At 45.0% G+C, this 21273-nt stretch overlaps 2 pseudogenes; one reads left to right on the top strand and one right to left on the bottom strand.

Moving 5' to 3' along the window:
• The first annotated feature begins 2677 nt into the window (after positions 1-2677).
• LOC134929036 (small ribosomal subunit protein eS7-like) lies at positions 2678-3339 on the top strand (annotated as a pseudogene).
• A 12260-nt stretch (positions 3340-15599) lies between these two features.
• On the bottom strand, positions 15600-15718 carry LOC134929825 (5S ribosomal RNA; annotated as a pseudogene).
• Positions 15719-21273: the final 5555 nt, after the last annotated feature.

Below are 21273 nucleotides of genomic sequence, written 5' to 3'. Positions count from 1 at the left end.
TGGGGCCCTTCCCCCTCCAAAAAACCCCCAAAATAAACACACACACAAAATGAAGTATGTGTGCGTGCGCCAAAGGCGCATGCCGCAAAAATGGCCATGGCCACGCACCAGAGGGGGTGTGTTCACATACCAGAAGGGGCATGGCCACTAAAAATGGGGCGTGCCAACATGACTATCACCTACCCCCTGTGTTGCCTCTCAGCACACTATCACCTACCCCTTGTGTCGTCTCTCAGCACACCTTCATTCAATTTTTGCACAGTACGCACGCAGAGTCCCCTTTTTACACAGTACACATGCAGAGTCCCCTTTTTACACAGTACACAGGGCCAGATACACAATTGCCCCACAGTGCCAGATACACAGTGCCCCAAAGTGCCAGATACATATTGCCCCACAGTGCCAGATACATATTGCCCTACAGTGCCAGATACACAGTGCCCCACAGTGCCAGATACATATTGCCCCACAGTGCCAGATACACATTGCCTCAAAGTACCAGATACATGACCCCCCCTTCCCCGCTGGCTGCTGCTTACATCAACCTGGATCCCCACTCACTGTCACCGCTGCCGCTGGCCTCTGCTATGTGAGGGGAGGAGAGTGCAGCGTAGCACCTCTCCTGCCCCTCAAAGCTCCATGAAGTCCGGTCTCCGGCGGCGGCTATCTTAAATGTGGCGCCGGTTCGTTAGCCAATCAGAGCTTGCGGACCGGCAGCCAATCAGGAGCCGGTCCGCAAGCTCTGATTGGCTAAAGCCGCCGGAGACCATACAGACACTCACACTGAGCACATAGAGGGGCAGGAGAGACGCTGTGCTCTCCTCCCCTCACACTGCAGCGGGACAGGGGCAGAGCAATAGCGGGGGCAGGTGAGCATGAGAACCCCTCTCCAGGGCCTGCCAAGGTGCCCAGGGCACGTGCCCTGCTCGACTCCCCTTAGTTACACCTCTGGTGGAATGTACCAACCTGTTGCGGTACATCCCGCCACACATCACGCTGACACTAATTGTATTTATGTACTAACTTATGCGATTAGTGTTGAGAAGGACATCTCTTGCAATCAGAACTGTCCTTCATGACGCGCTGCAGCTGCTGGACTTCCAGCTATATGATAAGGGAGTCCATCTGAGTATGCACAGACCAATGGCGGCCGTGGGGGATGCTGGGAGGGTTCTGTGGTGCAATCTTCTCCACATCGCATTGTGGAAGAAGCCCCATAGGCTTCTACAAGGTAACGCCAGCAAAAGCTGGTGTTATCCTTCGCGATGGATACCCGGCGGCAGAGGTAAGTACATATGGAAATGCAGTAAAAACCCTTAAAAAAGGGTTTTTACTGCATTTTTACTTTAATATATCTCACACTTGTACTGGCAATACTGTAATGTCCCTCAGTTCTATCTGTAATTTCCTGCAGTGCTACATGGGGTTATGCTGGTATTTCTTACAAAAATGTTTTCTTTATTGAATACTTGCGATATGCTCAGTGCTCGAAGTGGGGAGGTATACACCAGTATTGCACTAGACAATCTACAATATCTCAGCTTTATTATCAGACACTAACACTGCATGCAGCATAGTGATGCATTGTATCAGTCAGTGGGGTATATTCAATTGGTGTCGAATCCCTTATTTTGTCGGAAAACGGCCCATTTCCAACAAAAAAACACTGTTGAATCGCTTTTTGACAATTCAATAAGCCACTTTTCGACAAAATTACTGTCGAATCCATTCCGACATTTGACTTTTCGACATTTCAGTGTCCGCAATGGTAAAAAAACGGGTTTTCGACAAAACCATATTCAATTCAAGATTGTCGAATTGGTGTCAGTGGTTTTCGATGTGACTTTCGACAATTTCACTCCAAGTTTTTCTGTCGTAAGCTGACAAGACATTTTTTATACTTGAATTTTTTTAATTTCTTCTAGCATATATATTTATATTTTAAGTAATTATATTATTGGGTTTTGTATTTATGACCCACATTATTATATTTTTATTTTGTTATGAATAGCTTTTCCTTTACTGGGCTGAGGGAAGGAATGTACCCATGATTCCCCATTTTTACCCATGTTACACTTCACCAAAGCCACCCCTATGCCTGAGACCTCAGGGAGAAGAGCAGCCATTACAATCAGCTGTCTTGTGGAATATTTTTTTTAGGGCAACCTGCATTTTTAACTTATATTTATATTTTTTTACACTGACTACAATAATGGAGCCTTTTTCTGACCAGATTGTGATGTTCATGATCCAGGCAAGTGTGGAGGAGGAACATGATCTTGAAGATCAGGATCATGGTCAGCAAATGCCTGCATTGGGTGCGAGCATCATTTCAACGTCCACACCATTATCGCACTAGGTGTGCACTGGAGGATCTCTCTGAGTTTGAAGTGATACAAAATTATCACTTATCGGTTCGTGAAATATATTCGCTGTACAATCTGTTGGAGCCTGACCTGGAACCTCGGGCACGGACAAATCACGCAGTCAGTGGTTTCCAGAAACTGCTGGCAACGTTACATTTTTTGGCGTCAGGCACATTCCAGCCTACTTTGTCTCAAACATGCGGTTTTTCAGAGCCGACACTGTTGTGCTGTTTAACCCAGGTCATTAAGGCGTTCCACAAACAACCCAGTTCATTAAATTACCAGATGCAGCTTTTTCACCTTACCGAGATCTGGGCCGCTCTCGCGGGATCTCACCCTCTGCCTAGGCCGTCACTGAGAGAGGACGGAAGGCCATGTTCAGTTCAAGCGCCAAAATCGTGAAGCCGAATGGCGAAAAGCCGGACGAGTTTGAGTCCGGCATTTCCCAGGCTCTGCTCGAGCTGGAGATGAACTAACTATTACTGCAGCAAAGGAAATTGAAGTCAGGGGAGGTAGGAAAGCAATAATTATCTTTGTTCCAGTTCCTCAGCTGAAGTCCTTCCAGAAGATTCAAGTGAGACTTGTACATGAGCTTGAAAAGAAGTTCAGCGGTAAACACGTGGTCTACATTGCTCAGAGAAGGATTCTGCCCAAACCAACAAGAAAAAGCCGCACAAAAAACAAGCAGAAGCGGCCCAGAAGCCGTACCTTGACTGCAGTACATGATGCCATCCTTGAAGACCTAGTGTTCCCAAGTGAAATTGTGGGTAAAAGAATCCATGTGAAGTTGGACGGCAGTCGGCTTACCAAAGTCCATTTGGACAAGGCACAACAGAACAATGTTGAACACAAGGTTGAAACATTTTCAGGTGTCTACAAGAAGCTCACAGGCAAAGATGTGGTTTTTGAATTCCATGAGTTCCAGGTGTAAAGTGCAAAATGAACGAATAAAAAGTAGTTGTTAAAAAAAAAAAAAAACATTACCAGATGCGGACAGCAGATGGAATGAGATCAAAATTGGCTTTTACGATGGATTTAAATATCCCAACGTTCTGGGCGCGATTGACTGTACACATGTGCAATTCAGACTGCCCAGGAATTCGGAAGAATGTTTTTGGAACTTAAAATGCTTCCACTCCATGAATGTTCACGCGGTCCGTGACGCAAAAATGATTTTTACAAATATTTTTGTGGGATATCCTGGGTCATCTCATGACTCCTTCATCCTAAGCCATTCATCGCTGTTTCATGAATTTGACACAGGAAAAATGCCAGATGGCTGGCTGTTAGGTAAGTATAATTTTTTGTGAGGATTTTATTTAATTTTTTTGTATTAACCACCATTTTTTTTTCATAGGCAATACGGGTTACCCTAACAAACCTTGGCTCTTGACCCCACTGTCTAATCCTGTAGGTGAAGCCCAAGAACGGTACCAAGAGGCACACATTACATCGCGGGGAGTAATTGAGCGTACCTTCGGTGTACTTAAAAGCCGGTTTAGAAGTTTAGACTTTTCCGGCGGTGCTCTTTTATACTCTGCGGCGAAGGTATGTGGCATAGTTAATGCATGTTGTATCCTACACAACATTTGTGTCACAAACCGTTTGCCGGTGACTATTCGTTGCAGGGTTTTCCGTGACGGGAACCGTTCTTCTGCTCCACCTGTGGGTATGGATGAAGAAGATGAAGCGAGAAGCCATCTAAGTAGGACATACTTTTCTTCATCCTGTGAGTATAATTGTAAAAAAAAATTCTGTGGTAAATCAGTATTAATTTATATTTTTAACCAAAAAATATTTTTCAAAATTACAGAGTTCTGTCCTGTTGACAGCCAGCATCCAGTTTATCCAGTTACATCAAGTTTTAGGCATCCCGTTGACGACGCAGTTACCAGTTGGGTGTGTTTACCAATTTGAATCCTGTTCTGTGTAAAATGGCATTCTACTATGACGGCCTATTTGTGATGTGGACCTTCTCCCACTGCGATGTTCTACCCTCCAGGTGAGATCTGAACCCCAACCTCCCTGATGTCAGTGTTACCTGTGTGTTGCCTGCAGCTGCTGTTCTTTTTCAGGAGGGATGTCACGCTTTGAAGTACTTTTTAACAAAATCTATTTTTCTCTTCCACAGGTTTCCCAGAGTAGACCTTCCAAGTACCCTCTCCTGTGTAAAGTGATGCTAAAGTCCCCCCTCTACCATAATGGCCTACTTATGATGTAGACCTTCCCCCACTGTGATGTTCTACCCTCCAGGTGAGACCCAACCTCCCTGATGTTAGTGTTACCTGTGTGTTGTTGCCTGCAGCTGCTGTTCTTCTTTTTCAGGAGGGATGTCACGCTTTGAAGTACCTTGTAACTAAAACTATTTTTCTCTTCCACAGGTTTCACGGAGTAGCCCTTTCAAGTACCCTCTCCTGTGTAAAGTGATGCTAAAGTCCCCCCTCTACCATAATGGCCTACTTATGATGTGGACCTTCCCCCACTGCGATATTCTACACTCCAGTTGAGATCTGAACCCCAACCTCCCTGATGTCAGCGTTACCTGTGTGTTGTTGCCTGCAGCTGCTCTTCTTTTTCAGAAGGGATGTCACCTTTTGAAGTACCTTCTAAATCAAGGGTGGGCAACAAGCGTCCCTCCAGCTGTTGTAGAACTACACATCCCAGCATGCCATGCAAGTTTTTTACCTTGGCCAAATAGTAAAACTATGGCAGGGCATGCTGGGATGTGTAATTCTTCAACAGCTGGAGGGCCGCTTGTTGCCCACCCATGATACTATTTCTCTCTTCCACAGGTTTTCCCTGGAATGTACCTCCTTGAACTTGATCACCAAAGTGGACAGTGGAGCTACCATGCCGGCCTACCTCAAGACCTTCAATACCCCCACACCTCTTAAATGCCCACTTGTAAATTACATTTACTATATTTTAAAGAAAAGCACAAAACTTCTACATTTAAAATTTTATTGTAGAAAATTAAACAGTTGTATTTTTATTGATCAGAAAAAAATTATTTTTTGAATAAAAAAAGTTTGTTCTTCTTCATACATTTCTTGTTCTTGTGTAGAAATCTGAAAGAAAAAAAAGAAAATAAGACTTAAGTAAAGGGCACTGTAATGATGTCACTTTCACATTCCTTTCCCAAGAACATTTGTGGAACCACACAGCCCAGCCAAAACCCAATGCTGGACTGTGTGGCTCCACAAGTGCAGGCAGGTCAAGGTTTGAGTAAGTGTGTGTAAAGTGAAACATGCCATTACTCACCATTGTAAAGTTACCTAGAACAATGCTGTCCATGCCTCTTTGTCGACCATCCCTAAAGAATTTAAAAAATATGTGAATGCTCAAGTTACACAAAAGAGAATGCTCAATTGTTAGAGGAGTAGTTCTTAAAAAATAAATGTGGTATCAGATCTGCTCTGTGGTCCATCATACTGTATATGTAACCACAAGGAGCTTTCATCCTTTACCACAATCATACATGCCCGCACTAGTATGGCTACGTGATAGCTGCTTGGTAGTACCCGCTCGGGGGAGGGGGAGGCCCCGACGACGTCGTACATATAAATAACAACACACAAAAAAAATAAACACCTGTGCACGTTAAACATACCCCAAACACACCCAAACAGCACCATATGTACACCTCATGGCTCCCCACCCCCACCCAAACATTACATGCTGCACTCAAACCTCATTCAAAACAGGAGCCAAGCGTTCAAAACAGCACCCATACACTACACAAGCACCTACAGGCAACGCCATAGCATATGTGGTACTTACCTAAAAATGTCGAATTTGGACCAATAACGACTCTCCTCCGGGCTGGCGGAAGGTCTTCTGTCTGTCCTGGATGAAAGTCTGCTGAGTGTAGGTTTTCAAAAGTGCACGATACCACAGCAAGGAAAGCCAAATTGTTCGCTCTGCAGGTTCCCAAAATGGCTGCTGTGCACGCAGCAAACAAATCTTTTAAGCTGTAGAGGAAGTCGAATCCAGGACGCCCACAATCCGACCATTGGTCCCTTTCCGACGGAGGCATGTTGAATCCATTTCATATTGAATATGTTGAATTCAGTGCCCGGGAAGGAGGGTTTCAACAGTCGAATGTTGTTGAATCGGAAATCTGTCGAATCCACGCCGGGATTTGACACCAATTGAATATACCCCAGTGACTGGAAACATCCACTGGAAGCAGGCACGCTCCATATATACCCGGCTGAGGTGGGTACATTGTAGATGAAGCCTCCTCTGGTCTCTGTAACTCAGCATGTCAGAAGTAACATCATTGAACATAAGAGTGCAGGGAAACAGGTGACCCATACCCTGCTGAGTGTGAGCATAACTGTCCATGGGGCCACTCCTCCCGACTCAGGGCCCCAGTGAGTGGAGAGAACCTGCAACTAGGAGACTTGTGAGTTGTGACAATCTTGCTGTAACACACTCACCCATGTTAGTAGGGGGACAGCTAGGAGACTTTTAACACTCTTGCTGTAACACACATATTATAGTGGGTGGCTTGGAAACTTGTGAGTTGTGATACTCTTGCTGTAACACACACACACACACACACACACACACACACACACACACACACACACACACACACACACACACACAGTAGGGGAATTCAGCACACTACTGCTATGCTACTGCTACCCCTATGCCTCTATCCTGGGTGTGGTATGCATGACTTGCGGCCAGCATACCGACGCCGGAATCCCAGTGGGGGGTGGCGAGTGCAGCAAGCCCCCCTCCAGGCTCGGTGGTGATCTAAGGTCGTCATGGGTTCTATTGCTACTCTATGGGTGTCGTGGACACCCACGAGTGGGAATAGTCTCTGTCGGTCGGCATGCCGACCGTCGGGATTGTGAGTAGGGTCACATAACTACATCCCCTCTATCCCTGACCGTGATTCCCTCTGACAACCTGAAATTCCCTATAGCCCCCTTTACTGAACATGACTCCCTTTGACAACGTCATCTTCCCACTAGCCCCCATTCCTGATCGTGACAACCTCTGACAAGCTTCTGTTCCTTATACAACATTATGCCTGACTGCTACTCCCACTGTCAACCTTTTCTTCTATATATCCCCATATCTTTGATTTTGACTCCCTCCAACATCCTTCTCTTCCCTAGAAGGAAACAGGGAGTGAGAGATGCGAGAGAGAGATGCGAGAGAGAGAGAGAGAGAGAGAGAGAGAGAGAGAGAAGGAGGCAATAAGATGTGCAGGGGTGAGAGAGGGAAGTAGGGGGCGAAAGCTGAATGGGTGAGAGATGGAACGAGGGAAGGAGAGGTGCGAGAACCAGTGACAGGCGGGACAAAGGAAACACCCATACTGAACCCTGAGGTTCAGAGGGGCCCAGACAATCAGGGGTGTAGAAAAACAGGGCCGCAGCACCTATTAATACTTTTTAAACTGTCCACTCCGCCTGCTTGCAAATTAAGTAAGAATCTAATTAACAGACCACACCAAGCTCTGCTTACTCCATCATTTGGTCCTGTCCCAGTGGTCCATTATGTGCTTCTGGCATCGCAATGTCATTACACATGATACTGCATTGGCCCTTCCCAGTCTATTCTTTCTGCAGCAGCCGAGGAGCATCCCTGAGCCCAGAACGATAACCGCCTCCTGGGGAGCCGCCAGGCACACTGTAACAGTCAGAGGTTACTTACAACAGCCAAAAGTAGCCTCACTGCTGTCTAACTCCACGGTGCCACCTAGTCCTTCCATACATGAGATACCCTGGCTGTGGTGAGTCCTCCTGGGTCCTGGCACCCTCGCCACACAGTTTAACTGTGATAGTGACTGTAATTAGTGATACAAAATGTATTAGCAAATGAAGAGTAGGGCTGTTTAGAGTAGGGGTTGAGGGGTATGTTTCAATGTGGGATGAGGGGGTGGAGGGGGGGGGGAGTCCCACAGATATCAGTGTACCAGGCCCCAAGATTTCTGTTTCCGGCCCTGGTAAGTGCAAGGCTGAGTGAAGAAAGAAAGGGAAGAGAGGTGCAGGGGTAAGAGAGGGAAGGAGGGAGTGAGAGGTGCAGCGGTGAGTGAGGCACTCTTCCTTGTCCTGACTGCACACCCTCCTCCCTGTCATTGTGCTCCGCTTGGGGGGGAGTAGAGTTTCGCGGAATGATGCAGTTGCATTGTGACATCAAAACGCAATACGTCATTTCATGAACCTTTGCCCCCCCCCGAGGGGAGTACTATGACAGGGAGGAGGGGGAGCAAGCTGGCGGGCACGGAAGTTGTCTGGCTGGTGGGCGGAATGGCAGGCGGGTGGAATGGCAGAATGGCCGTCTGTACTCACCCCTGACAAAGAGCAATTACCCATGGCAACTAGCATTACACACCCCTGGTAACTAGCATTACACACCACTGGCAACTAGCATGACACCCGTCCCAGAGCATGAAACCCCTGGCAACGAGCATGACACCCATCCCAGAACATGAAACCCCTGGCAATGAGCATGGATCCCAGAACATGAACCCCCTGGCAACAAGCAAGGCACCCAGCCCATGAAACCCCTGGCAACGAGCATGACACCCAGCACATGAAACCACTGGCAATGAGCATGACACCCTGCACGTGAAGCCCTTGGTAAGGAGCAGGTAATTTAAAAGTAATTAGAAGCTTTAATGTAGAAGTGCATAATCAGATTATATAAAAGATAGAAGATCAAATTTAGCTTAGTATCAGTGGAGGTTAATGTGGGAAACCCAACGGGTTTCGTCCTTTAGGACATCATCAGGGGGTGATGTGACACTGGGGCTGGTACTCAATTTATACCCCATCCCTATACTAGTCAATTATGACATCATATCCTGTGTAAATTATTCAAGAAATTATGTGGACTGAAAAATATAATATGACCAGTAGGGGCATATAGAGGGACCTATAATTAAACTATTCAATGTCTTTTTTCTTTAAAATGAGCATTAACACGCTTTAAAATCACAAAATTAAAAAACACGTGGGACTTCCGCCACACTTCCGCCTTCCCGATTCTTTTACTGTGCATGTGTTGCGCTTCCGCCCCACTTCTGGGGATGCCCAGCGCACGTGCTAGTTACAGTCTCTGTCAGGCGAATCACACAAGTCCGGAAGTCAGGCCGGTGGGACGCATCATGGAACGCGGCTCATTTCCTATGATCTCTGGTCGTCTTGTTGCCTGGGTTACTGGAAGCTGCGGCGGCCATTTTATAGTAGTTTTGCAGACATGCATTGTTCCATATTGTATATGCACCGACATCCATAACAGCGACTCCATATAAATAATGATAAAGAAAATAGTGGTAGTAACAGGACATAATATTGCATACAATTACATTTATTCTTCAGCCGTTTTTTTTAAAACTTATTTTAAAGAGTATTTCTTACTCCAACACCATTCCATTTAAAAAAAAAAAAAAAGCATAGTGTATAATATATAGGGCATAATTATAAACTTAGTGCAAAATAGTTCATATTTGCAAGGTGCATCTTGCAAAAATGGTGGGAATTTATGGTGACATTACTTGTGAATGCAGTAATAACTGATTGGATAATTAAGTTCCGTGAATATAATACATTATGGGGCAGATGTATCAAGCCTGCAGAAGTAATAAGTGCAATGTGATAATGCACCAGCCAATCAGCTCCTAACTGTCGTTTACATACTGCAGCAGATTGGCTGGTGCATTATCATCATCTTCCACTTATCACTTCTTAATACATCTGCCCCTATGTTAGCTAATTTAGGTGTACTAGTCACATGATTATAGTGCACATGTCAGGTTTCTGGTTTTATCTGTTCCCAGAGGGGGCACTAGTGGGTCAGGGCTGGTGAGGTGTATAAAACAAGGAGGCTTGATAAAAGTCCTGCGCATAAGCACTGGTGTGTATTGTGTCACAGAGGTCACAGAGTAGTTGGAAACAGATGGGATGATATACAATGGATAGTCACTTGGAAGCCAATAATAACAGAAACTGAAGCATGGATAATAACTGGTACAACTGATAGTAGTAATAATGAACAGTAACTGAGTCCAAAGGAAATGTATATTCAGAAGTCACTGGTAACAGAAATAGGTATTAATAATAACTTGAATAGCTAGATGCAAAACAGTACTGTAGTAATAATTGAAGAAAAGCAGAACTCCAGTATTTTGTAAAAGCACACAGTCTCTATAACACAGAAATACTTTGGCCTTGCACGGCTCAGGCAGGAGAAAGTCCTACTCAGCAAGAGCGTTAAATGCTGGATACAATGCACAAGATGAAATGCTGTTAATTAGGTGTACAGGTTTAGCAGAGAGTAACACCTGAAGAAAGTCTCTTACTGCAGATGGAAGTAGTGATCTGTGGCTGGAGTCTGAAGCAGGCTGGAATCTGAAGCAGGCTGAAGGAATGAAGACTGAAGACTTGCACGAAGAAAGGTACAACAGGGAATCCACTGTGAGACAGGAACACGGGCACCAGGAGCACTAGTACACCGAGTGTGACTCGTTGTCCGAGGCAATGGGACTGAGCCAGGAACTGGAGTTTATACCCCTTGGTCTGTGATGATTGGATGTTGCATCTCTGTGAGAACACACCCCGCTGGATTGGGTTTTCAGATCAGCTGTGAGTTACCTGGAGCTAATGATTCATCAGGAGAGTAATTCTGCAATGCACTGCTGATTGCTGGCTGGGCTCAGTAGTGCACCGGGAGTAAATGCTGTTAACTAGAAGCACTTGTGTACTCCAGGCTGCTGGCTTAAACCAGTAGTTTACCAAATGATAGTACTGGTTGGGTGGAGCACAGTGAGCTGTAGGCTGCAGGAGACTGAAGACTGGAACTGGAACGGAACTGGAACTGCTGGGACCTGTAGTTCCACCGGCCCAATTCACAGGGGATACTCTGAAGACAGAGGACTGAAGCCAGGAGACGCCTGTTCACTGGAAGTGATGTGATGGAGAATGCAGATTCCTGACAGTACCCCCCCCCCCCCTTTTATGGGTGGGCACCAAACACACACGCTGGAACTTGGAGGATCCTTGAAAAAAAACTTAGGAATACACAAAATCAGAGGTCCTCAAAAGTCTTCCCAACTTTCATCTTCAGAAGAAAGACTTTTCTCGTCAGAACAAGTAGACCATTTATGGTCATTTGAGACAGAATTTACTTCCTGGGAAAAGGCATAGCTAGGAAGGATAGAACCTCCCATAATGTAACTTGAGTCGTCATCAACAAACTCACTTTCAGAGTCAGAGTCCAGGTCTAGTGTGGTCATGGGAACCTTTTGTTTAGGAACAACAGTATCTGAGACAACCTGTGGACCAGTGAATTTGAAGCTATATGAGACACCAGGACTAGGGTTAATGGCAGCATAGCCAACACTTACGTCAACAGATGGTAGACTTTGAACTGGTTTTGGAGCTCTCCAATTCTTGTAATTCTTGAAATCTCTGATGCAATGATTCAACAATACCTGATTATGCTTGGAAAGAGTTGAGTCGAAAAACTGAGAACTGGAAGACTGATCAGAAGACTGAGCAGATGTTGAATCTGGGGAGTCAATACTTTCAGAAGTGTTGCTGTAAGATGGAGACACGGAAGCTTGGTCTAATGTATCCTGATTTTGCACAGACAGAGATGTTAGAGAGGATTTAACAATAGGCAGACTGTTGACAAATTGGCCAGAATGCCCAGATGACTTCAAATGGACTAACTTTGGAGCAAACTCCTGTTTTACTGCTTCGAGGAAAGCGGGAAGATCATTCAGTAGCGGATCTCTAGACTCAATGAGAGGATTCACCCAATCCAGTGCTTTACCTTTGAAGAATAGGAGGAAATATCTGATTGCATTGACTGGAGTAATACTCAATGAAGATCCTGAGTTAGTAAAAGCGAGATATTGGCTCGCTAATGCACGGAACGGAGCATAGTCACCATCAAAGTAGATTTGAGCTTGTGTATCAAGTGGACACTTGGAAGGCTGAATGTCAATTGAAGTCTCGGAAGACAATGTAGGACACTTGAGAGTAGAGGACTGGAATAAGCTTTCAGAAGCAGGAGTAGAATCAACTTGAAATGCTCTAGGGTGGAGAGAGGACGTCATCTCCAGAGTTGACTGACGGGAGTTCCCAGGTGAGGTTGACAGAACACTAGAAACTTCATCTCGAGGTGAGATACTTAGGGCCTCCATCTGGGTTGAGGCAACTGCAATATCTGCAAGAACTGTGGACTCTGGACATAGCAACAGGAGTTGCTTACTTGAAACACTGGAGAGAACCACAGCGGGTTCGGAGGAACTGGAATCGGCAGGAACCGATGGCGACTTTGGACAGATGGATGGAACCAGGATTTGTCCAGGACTACTTGAATTGATTTGAACTGAAGGAGGCTGATCTGGACAGACGGATGGGACTGGATTGGGTCCAGAAAAGCGTGAACCGCCTGGAACCGGAGGAGTCTTAGGACTGATGGATAGGACCGGATTTGATCCGAAGATGCTGGAATCGGCTGAAACTGAAGGAGACTGATCCAGACAGACGGATGGGACTGGATTGGGTCCGGAAGAGCTTGAACCGGCTGGAACCGGAGGAGTCTTCGGACTGACGGATAGGACCGGATTTGATCCGAAGATGCTGGAATCGTCTGGAACCGAAGAAGGTAGCTCAGCATTGGAAACAGAGCTACTTGGGCTGGCTGGAACCAGTGAAGTCTTTGGAACGACGGCTGGAACCGGGTTAGGTCCATTGACACTTGACTCTTTATAGATAGAATCCGGATGTTCAGACGATCCATCTTGGAGCGGTACAAAGCTGGTAGCACTCTCTGAAGTTGACAAACAAAAGTTTAAGTCTGTATCTGTGCCTTTAAGAATTCCTCCTGGGATCTTGGCCCTGGATACCTCTCTTGAGGCTGAAACTCCAAAGACCCCTCCTGGGGTTAATAGATCAGAGACACTTCTTTGAGTTGCATGCCCGGATGCCTCTTCTGGAATCTGAACATCAGACACCCCTTTTGGGGTCACAACATCAGATGCCCCACCTGGGGCTGTAGACATAGACGCCCTTCCTTGGGCTGTAGACACAGACGCCCCACCTTGGGCTGTAGACACAGATGCCCCACCTTGGGCTGTAGAAACAGAAACTACTTTAGTTATGGGTATCATAGACAGTCTCTTTTGATTTCCGAACTTGGGATTGGGTCTATTTGTCACAGGGCCCCAATCGCAGACTCTTTTAACACTCCTGTTCGGGGTAGAGGAAATTTAAACTGAAGATGATATGCTGGAAGGTTTGCAGGTGAAAACTCTGTGATGTTGGGACCTGTCACCAACTTTTGAGTTGCGGAAGGAACAGTCCTTAATAAGATGACTAGAACTCCCACAGTATAAGCAGAGGTGAAGCTGCTGGCGATGCTGGCATTCAGCTTCCATGAGTTTGGGGCGCGGGTAGCTCTGGAATCTGCCCTCTCTCTGCATAGGAGAAGAGACTTTAATTTTAAGGAAGCTTGACACGGAGGTCGCACTAGTCTCAATACATTGAGCAGGACTCTTCACTGTGTTTAAAGCACCACCCAGAATTCCTGGCATTATTGGAATGATTTTTGTTTGGAGTCTTTGAAGTTGTTCCAATTGATGATAAAGAGTGCTTATTGGTTCAGAGTTCACAGCAGACAACAAAGGAGTCTTGAAGCTTTCAAAGGAGGAAGTCGTTCTCTCATGAGAATTAGTTGTGAAGGGTGTGCCACAGGATTGACTTGAGCAAGGTCCATCCACAGGAATGGACTGTGCAGGGGAAGTTGGAATGACTGGAGCAGGAGTGACTTGAACAGGAACCGGAGAAACAACAGAACATGGAAGGGATTGCTGCAAGGTATCCAAACGGGTAGACATTCCCTGTAGAGACAGGATCATTTGCTGTTGTGCAGCCTCGTAGCTATTAAGTCGTAACACCAAATTTTGGAATGGGCCTGAACCCACACTCTGACCACCATCCGGGTCCATGGGCCTCGGACAAACTGTCAGGTTTCTGGTTTTATCTGTTCCCAGAGGGGGCACTAGTGGGTCAGGGCTGGTGAGGTGTATAAAACAAGGAGGCTTGATAAAAGTCCTGCGCATAAGCACTGGTGTTTATTGTGTCACAGAGGTCACAGAGCAGTTGGAAACAGATGGGATGATATACAATGGATAGTTACTTGGAAGCCAATAATAACAGAAACTGAAGCATGGATAATAACTGGTACAACTGATAGTAGTAATAATGAACAGTAACTGAGTCCAAAGGAAAAGTATATTCAAAGGTCACTAGTAACAGAAATAGGTAATAATAATAACTTGAATAGCTAGATGCAAAACAGTACTGTAGTAATAATTGAAGAAAAGCAGAACTCCGGTATTTTGTAAAAGCACACAGTCTCTATAACATAGAAATACTTTGGTCTTGCACGGCCCAGGCAGGAGACAGTCCTACTCAGCAAGAGTGTTAAATGCTGGATACAATGCACAGGATGAAGTGCTGTTAATTAGGTGCACAGGTTTAGCAGAGAGTAACACCTGAGGAAAGTCTCTTACTGCAGATGGAAGTAGTGATCTGTGGCTGGAATCTGAAGCAGGCTGAAGGAATGAAGACTGAAGACTTGAACAATGAAAGGTACAAAAGGGGATCAACTTGGAGACAGGAACACGGGAACCAGGAGCACTAGTACACCGAGTGTGACTCACTGTCCGAGGCGATGAGACTGAGCCAGGAATTGGAGTTTATACCCCTTGGTCTGTGACGATTGGATGTTGCATCTCTGTGAGAACACACCCCGCTGGATTGGGTTTTCAGATCAGCTGTGAGTTAGCTGGAGCTAATGATTCATCAGGAGAGTAATTCTGCAATGCACTGCTGATTGTTGGCTGTAGTGCACCGGGAGTAAATTCTGTTAACTAGAAGCACTTGTGTACTCCAGGCTGCTGGCTGAAACCAGTAGTTTACCAAATGACAGTACTGGTTGGGTGGAGCACAGTGAGCTGTAGGCTGCAGGAGACTGAAGACTGGAACTGGAATGGAACTGGAACTGCTGGGACCTGTATTTCCACCGGCCCAATTCACAGGGGATACTCTGAAGACAGAGGACTGAAGCCAGGAGACGCCTGTTCACTGGAAGTGACGCGATGGAGAATGCAGATTCCTGACAGCACATATACATACATCTTAAAAATTGGCTATGAGCGTGCTATTATGTATTGGTCATTCGCGACGTCCTCCGTTAGTTTTACAGTACCCGATCTTCCCAGGTAGTCTCCCTTCCTGGTACTGATCAGGCCCAACACTGCTTAGCTTCCAAGATCAGGTAAGATTGGGCGTCACCAGTGTGGTTTGACTGTACGCATTATTGGTAGACATCATGACACCAGAGACCATACTTCTTTACTCTTTATTTATACCATATTATGTGAAATTAAGTGAAACCTACCCTTGATCCAACCAATCTCTCCAACTACCGACCCATCTCTCTTCTTCCTTTTGCCTCCAAACTCTTTGAGCGTATTGTCTACAACCGCCTCACTGTCTTTCTTTCTTCCCACTTACTGCTTGACCCTTTCCAGTCTGGTTTCCGTCCTCAGCACTCCACTGAAACTGCCCTCACAAAAGTCTGCAATGACTTCCTTGCTGCGAAATCCAGGGGCCACTACTCTCTGCTTATTCTCCTTGACCTCTCTGCTGCTTTTGACACTGATGACCACCCTCTCCTCCTGCAAATCTTTTACTCCCTTGGTTTGCGTGATACTGCTGTCTCCTGGCTGTCCTCCTACCTTTCTGACCATTCCTTCTCTCCCTCCTCATGACTCCACTCCCCCCCCCCCACTTCCTCTACCAGTAGGTGTCCCCCAAGGCTCTGTTCTTGGGCCTCTCCTTTTCTCTCTCTACACATCCTCATTAAGTGAGCTCATTAGCTCTTTTGACTTAAAATATCGGTGGTCATTCCGAGTTGTTCGCTCGTTGCCGTTTTTCGCAGCGCAGCAATTAGGTGGAAAATGTGCATGCGCATGGTACGCAGCGCGCATGCGTTAAGTAATTTTACACAAAACTTTGGAGATTTACACAAGCTCGAGCAACGTTTTTTCAACGTTCGAGTGATCATAGTGTGATTAATAGGAAGTGGGTGTTTCTGGGCGGAAACTGGCTGTTTTCAGGGAGTGTGCTAAAAAACGCAGGCGTGCCAGGTGAAAATGCAGGAGTGGCTGGAGAAACGGGGGAGTGGCTGGCCGAACGCAGGGCGTGTTTGTGACGTCAAACCAGGAACTAAACGGACCGAGGTGATCGCAATCTAGGAGTAGGTCTGGAGCTACTCAGAAACTGCAAGGAATTATTTAGTAGCAGTTCTGCTAATCTTTCGTTCGCTATTCTGCTAAACTAAGATACACTCCCAGAGGGTGGCGGCCTAGCGTGTGCAATGCTGCTAAAAGCAGCTAGCGAGCGAACAACTCGGAATGAGGGCCATCATCTCTACACTGATGATACTCAAATCTACCTTTCCTCCCCTGACCTCTCCCCTGCTCTCCTCACTCGTATCTCCAACTGCCTCTCTGCTATCTCTTCCTGGATGTCCCAGCGCTTTCTTAAACTTAACATGTCTAAGACTGAGCTGATCATCTTCCCTCCCTCCTGCATAACCTCACCTCCCACAATTTCATTATCCATTGATAGCACAACTATCTCCACTAGCCCCCAAGTGCGATGTCTTGGAGTAATCCTTGACTCCTCCCTCTCCTTCAAACCACACATTTAATACCTCTCAAAAACCTGCCATTTCCACTTCAAAAACATCTCCAGGATCAGACCCATTCTCACCCAGGACGCTACTAAGACCCTCATTCACTCACTGGTCATCTCCAGATTAGACTACTGCAATCTCCTCCTATCTGGCCTCCCTCAAAAATGCCTCTCTCCACTTCAATCTATCCTCAATGCTGCTGCCTATCTCATCTTCCTCACCAAACGTACTACATCCACATCCCCCTCTCTTGCAGGACTTTCACTGGCTACCCTTCCCATTCAGAATCCAATTCAAGCTTCTCACACTCACCTATAAAGCCCTCACCCCCTCTTCTCCCTCTTACATCTCTGACCTTATCTCTCTTTACATTCCCACCCGTCCTCTTCGCTCTGCTAATGCATGCCATCTCTCCTGCCAACTAATTACCTCCTCCCACTCCTACCTACAAGATTTTGCACGTGCTGCACCCTATCTTGGAATGCTCTACCTCTGCCCATCCGACTCTGAACCTCTCTACAAAACTTCAAATGGGCTCCGAAGACCCACTTCTTCACCAAACCCAGTCAACTCTCCTCCTAACCCTCTTGTCTATGCTCACTGTCTACCCCATCTGTGTCACTCTGGTCTGTTAGCTCCTCATCTTTTAGATTGTAAGCTCGCGAGAGCAGGGACTTCTTTTCTCATGTGCCTTTCCTTTTCTTACACTATCTTATACTCCATACTCCCTTTGATATCACCTAACCCCGGGTTTTCTATACCTGTCCTATTTTGTCATATACTGTAACTGCGGTTTTCTTGTTTGCTCATTTTATTATGTACTGTGTAATGGGCGCTGCGGATCCCTTGTGGCGCCATATAAATAAAGGATAATAATAATAATAATAATAATAATAAATAATATAAAATATAAAAAAATATATATAAAAATTGGGTGATGAAAATAAAGTGACGGATACTGCACCTCATAAAAAAGGTGCAATTTCGTATCCTTCATTAAGGCCTGCTGGATGTAAGGTTTGTAATTGAAAGATCCAGTACATTTCCTGTCTTGAAAGTTTATTCGCAAGGTCACCACCTCTTTCTCCCAGGCAAACATGTTCGATGACCTTGAATGTTAGGTCCTCTGGATTCGAATCGTGCCGAGATGTAAAATGCCTGGGGACTTCGTGGCTTTCCATTTTATTCCCGATGCTCCGAATATGTTCCTGAATCCTTATTTTTAGGGGTCTCTTTGTCTTTCCAACGTACTTCATTTTGCAGGTACACTCCAAAAGATAAATAACAGACGAGTTGTTGCAATTCATGAATTTCTTGATGGTATACTCTTTCTTGTCTTCCATATCGCTGAAGGTTCTTCTATTTCGGTGTAGCTATTTGCATATATTACATTTTACACACTTATATCAGGGCCGAAACTAGGATTTTTGACACCCGGGGCAAGGCAGCAATTTAGTGCCCCCCCCCCAAAAAAAAAAAAAAAAATGTAATACAATCATAAAATAAAATATAAATAATAATAAAAAATATATATAATATAAATATATATATATATATATATATATATATGGTATGTGTGTGTATGTATGTATATATATATAGACAGCGGAGTGGGGATCGGCACTCTGAAATAGGGGTACTAGGAATACTTGCTGCGGTGCCCTCTGTGATCCTGTGTGGGATCCAATATGGTGAGTAGAAAAAGCAGCGGCACTCAGCAGTCGGAAGTAAATGATGAGAAACAACTTTTAATCACGTCCAACGTGATTAAAAGTTGTTTCTCATCATTTACTTCCGACTGCTGAGTGCCGCTGCTTTTTCTACTCACCTGTATATATATATATATATATATATATATATACATACACACACATATACTATATATACCCTATATTGTAAAGCCACCTGCCCAGCCTCCCACCCTCACAATGCCGACTTGCCTCATCCAAAAATGGGGGATGTGATTAGCTTGTTGCCGGATTTGTCCTCTCCTAGCTTCTCTCCAGAGGTCCTGGCAAGCAGTTAGGCAGGAGAGTTTGCAGAGGCACTGCTGAGCGGGAGGGCAGATGGAGGCTCCGGAGTCCGGTGGCCACACATGCAGAGGGAGGCAGAGAGAGAAGTTTTTGCAGCAGCGACGGGACCATGGCGGGATGTGTCATACGTGGCTGCAGGAGGCATGGCGAGATGTGTCATATGCGGCTGCAGGAGGTGATCGCGGTGGGCATGTTGGGAGGAGGAACTGGGTGAGGAAGCTAGGAAGAGTTCTCTGCGCCCCCCTCAAGTCCGGCGCCCGGGGCATGTGACCCCTTAGCCCCCCTAGTTACGGCCATGCTTATATGACCCTGTGCATTTCAGCATAGGGATATCATGGATGGATTTCTCCTTTATCATGCTGGGTGCAACGAGATCCTTCAAATTCCTTGACTTTCTAAAGATGAGTTGTGGTTGGGGCGGTAGGATTTCTTTTAGCACTGGGTCCATTAGAAGAATATCCCAATGGGTTTTAAGGGTATTTCTTATAAGTCTCTCATGTTGACTGAATGTGGTGATGAATGACACCGTATCCTTTTTCTCTTCCCTGGGCTTGTACGTCAGTAGTTCATCCCTACCTAGAGATCTTGTTTTTTCCAGTGCCTCGTTCAGGATTGGTATAGGGTATTTCTTATCTTCAAATCTTTTCCTGTAGACCGCTAGTTGATCTTCACAGTCTCTTGAGCTGGTACAATTTCTCTTTATCCTGGAAAACTGGGATGCAGGAATGTTATTCTTCCATCTTTCTAGATGGTTGCTTCTGTAGTGCAAATAACTATTCATGTCGACTTCTTTGATATAGTTTTTGGTAGTTACCCCACCATTCTCTCCAGTTAAAATCAAGTACTCTATAGATCTATTACTTGTATTTGATGTGAAAGCAAGGTTTCTGTCATTAGCTCCCAGTGTCTTTAAAAATTTGTTAAAGGTTTCAAGTGTGCCGTCCCAAATAATTAAAATATCGTCAATATACCATCTGTAAAGCACAATGTTTTCCTTAAAAACACTTAAATTGTAAACGTGTTCTCTCCCAACATCCCATGAACAAATTCACAAAACTCTGTGCGAAAATGGTTCCCATTGCTGTACCGCAGCATTGTAGATAAAATTGGTTTAAAAATTAAAAATAATTGTGGCTAAGGATAAAATACATAATATCACATATGAAGTTTCTGTGGGTACAAGTTAAGGATGGATCATCATCTAAGTACTCCCTACATGCAGCTATGCTTTAAAGTGTTCAATGCAAGTGTAGAGAGATTGTACATCCACTGTTGCCCATATGTACGTATCCTTCCATTCCACTATTTTAAGGAGATTGAGTACCGATGTAGTATCCTTCAAAATAGACGGAAGATCTTTCACGTAACCTTTTAAAAAACGTCTACATATTCCGATAAGTTTGGAGTGAGCCTATGCCCGCCACTATCGGTCTACCGGGCGGGTTAGTTAAAGATTTATGTATTTTTGTCAGAAAGTAAAAAATGGGGGTAATGGGATTAAACTGCATGAGGTATTGATATTCATCTTTATTAAATATATTACTTCGTAGGCCATATATAAGTAAGGTCCTTAATTCTTCTACATACGCCTCTTTCGGATCACTTTGAAGCAGAGTGTATGAGTTTGTATCTCCCAATAGTCTTTGTGCCTCCTTGGTATATAGGTCATGGTCCATAATAACTAATCCCTCCCCTTTATCAGCTTGTTTTATAATTATGTTGTTGTTCTTCTGCAGTTTTTTCAAGGCTTCACATTCACGGTTTTTGATGTTCTTCTCCTTAATATGTTTTAAAACTTTGTCACATAAGTCTTTTTTTACCATATCATAAAAAAATGATGACGTTACCTCCCTTGGATTCCAAGGGATAGTATTTGGATGTTGGTTTCAAACCAGACTTTGATCGATCCTCGTAATTGCTGATGACAGCTTCTTCTTTCCTCATGAAATGTCTTTTTAAAGTTAATTTTCCTACGAATTTATTCAGGGCAATAAAGGTCTCAAACTTATTCAAACCACTTGTGGGTGCAAAGGATAGTCCCTTACTTAAGAGTGTCACCTCAGGTTCTGGTAGTGTATGTTTGGATAAATTGAAGATGCCTTTGCTTCGTGGGTTGGTTACTGAAGGTTCCTTCT

This window comes from Pseudophryne corroboree, chromosome 5 (assembly GCF_028390025.1).
Source record: "Pseudophryne corroboree isolate aPseCor3 chromosome 5, aPseCor3.hap2, whole genome shotgun sequence".
NCBI lineage: Eukaryota > Metazoa > Chordata > Amphibia > Anura > Myobatrachidae > Pseudophryne > Pseudophryne corroboree.
The sequence above is the reverse complement of the archived record's forward strand: the minus strand, read 5'-3'. Positions and strand labels throughout refer to the sequence as shown.